At 37.2% G+C, this 2,729-nt stretch overlaps 1 pseudogene; it reads right to left on the bottom strand.

Moving 5' to 3' along the window:
• Window positions 1–325: 325 nt before the first annotated feature.
• LOC114494800 lies at window positions 326–1,387 on the bottom strand (annotated as a pseudogene).
• Between the last annotated feature and the right edge of the window lie 1,342 nt (window positions 1,388–2,729).

Genomic DNA, 2,729 nt, shown 5'->3' with positions numbered 1-2,729 from the left:
TCTATTGAAGATTGTTAATAGAATGTAAAGTATAAAATGTGAAAAAAAAGAGAAGAAGATTGAGAATTCTTCATAGAGATAATCATCATTGATTTATTATTGTATGTACTTATTTTTGGAAGTTAAGGCAACATTTTTTCAATTATGTTATTGCAGGTGTGTGTGGTGGTTGACAAAGACACTATTTGTTTTAAGGGTTTTTATAATTAGATTTTATTTCAGAAATGTATTAGATGTGTATTTGGTACAAATTTGAAATAATTTACTTCTTGCCTGATCTCTTATTAATGATAAATACACCTCTACCTATTTTAACATGCACTGATCAAGTCAAGTAACAGAAGGTCATAGTGAGCTCCTTGCTTTTCTGATCTGTGCTCCGAATGATGAGTGTGATACCTTGGCCACTACCAATGCAAGCTGATCCAGCAGCATATTTTCCACCTTGACACCTTAATTCATGGACCAGATAATTATTGATCCAGATCCTTTCAATGACTGATTCAAAGTAATGGCTCTTACATTCACATCGATTTTACTTAGGTCAAGATCCAAGCTCCTCTTAGCTGCCAGGTACTGAGGAGCAAAACCTTAATTCATCTCCACCAAATCCATGTCCTTAAGGTTCAGTCTTGTTTTTTCCCCCATTGATAGCAGGGACAAAACCAATAACCATGTTAGAGGGATTATATCCAGACACAAGATAGCCCATCATTCTTGCCAGTGCTGTGAACTTATGTTTTATAACAGGATCTTCACTAGCCATGAAAGCATCAGATATTCCTAGCACATTTTTTGCAGTGACAGTCTCTTCTTTCTTCAACACTGCAGGAAGTTTATTTAACTGTTCCAGGCTTGTTTGCGACAAGCATCTCATCTATTTTCATTGCCAATTTTCTTCTTTGTCATCACCATAGTTGATACCATTTCATTATTAAAGTAACCAGCTTCATTAACATCTTTACACCTCTCTTGTGACTACAGGGCATATTTGTTACATTCTTCTCTGTTTATTTTATATTTTGCAGCTCTGCAGTAATTCCCATGGGGAATTGAACATGCTGAGCTGTTAATGCTGCTCACAAAGAATCTTCAGCTTGAGATCTAATCCAAACTTGTTTCTAATACACATGTTTCTGACAGAGAAGGGAGTCTGGCTCATGTTCTTGGCTCCCCAGCACAAGATAATTTCAGTGTTTTTAACACAAATTTTGTGATACCCATTCACAATGGATGGAAAACCAGAATTGTGAATCCTATGAATAGTAAGAGCTAAGGTATCTTTTGAGATTCCCACATGCAAACTAGCATGCCTTACCAAGAATGAAGCAACTAAATAATTATTTGACAGTTTATTGTAAAAAACACAACTCAAGAACAGACACATGGAAGACATACATACAGCAGGGTATAAGGAGGTAAGAAATTAAATTTCCATTTTCTTCGGGGCACTCATAGTAAAAAATAACTTCATTTGTTCACCAACCCAAAGCTCTGGTTAATTTGTTTTTCAGTTATAACAGAAATACTTGTAGACAAATGTAATTAATCTTCAGAATTTTTGTCCATCAGGTTCTGGGGAGCAAAGTATCATTCGAGGCAATGAGCAGTCATAGATGGAGGCCCCTAAACACTTGGTAAATATAAAATGAGTCTTCATTGCCTTCTTATTATTACACTTCTGGTTTTCTTTATACTGAGTTCCTAAGAAGAATCCTGAATTAAAAGAATTAAAGACAAATGTTTAATATATTGAGATGAAAATATAATTTTCAGTGCCATTATGATTTTATAGTAAAAAAGATCTACGAGATCCAAGATAGTGGTAAAATGGGTAGTTATTACAGTCACCTCATCCTAGGGCCAAAATGGAATTACAACTAAAATACAGAGCAAACAACCGAATAACTGACTGAAGACTAACTGAAAAGAGATCTTATAACCAAGGATTTAAAGAAGAAGCCATGTAAAGACTAGAAGGAAAAACAGAGATACAAAAAGGGCTGACCCTGGTACCACGGGTGATAGCTGAGTATCTGGAGGAACATCTCAGCTACAGGGGGTTCCACCCAACAAGCATGATGTCTGATCCCCAAGGAAGTCTCCCCAACTCAGAACACCAAAGCCAGGAACAGGAACCCACATAACATCTGGCTGTGAAAATCTGCAGGTATCCTGTCAGCAGGGGAGTGACAGGAGTCTGCTAGAGACACAGCTACTCTTTTTTTGCTTATTTAATTTGTTAATTGAATTTGTTGGTGTGACATTGGTTAATAAATTTATAGGTTTTAGATATACACTTCTACAATATATCACCTGTGTTTGTCTTGTGTGTTTACCACTCCAAGTCAAGTCTCCTTCCATGGCCATTTAACCCCCCTTTACCCACTTCTACCTCATCCCGCCCTATATTCCCTCCTTGGAAAAAAATGGAACTAAGAATACAGCAACCCAAAATCTATGGGACACAGAAAAAGCATTTCTAAGAGGGAAATTCAGGAACTCTCTTACAAGGTCAATGCAAAAAATCTTATTCACAGCCACTTACCCTGGCTTCCAGCAGAAGGAGGGCAGATTGGACTAGACATATATGAAGGAAGACAGGTAACTTTGATTGTGGGAGGAGAACTGAAGAAACAGCTGCCATGATACTTGTGCGAAGTTACTCTCTAACACCACAGACACCATCTTTCTTGGGTGGAGCACTTCCCTCCATATAGCACCAACCT

Source organism: Phyllostomus discolor, chromosome 4 (genome assembly GCF_004126475.2).
Source record: "Phyllostomus discolor isolate MPI-MPIP mPhyDis1 chromosome 4, mPhyDis1.pri.v3, whole genome shotgun sequence".
NCBI lineage: Eukaryota > Metazoa > Chordata > Mammalia > Chiroptera > Phyllostomidae > Phyllostomus > Phyllostomus discolor.
This window is presented reverse-complemented; position numbering and strand designations above follow the sequence as displayed.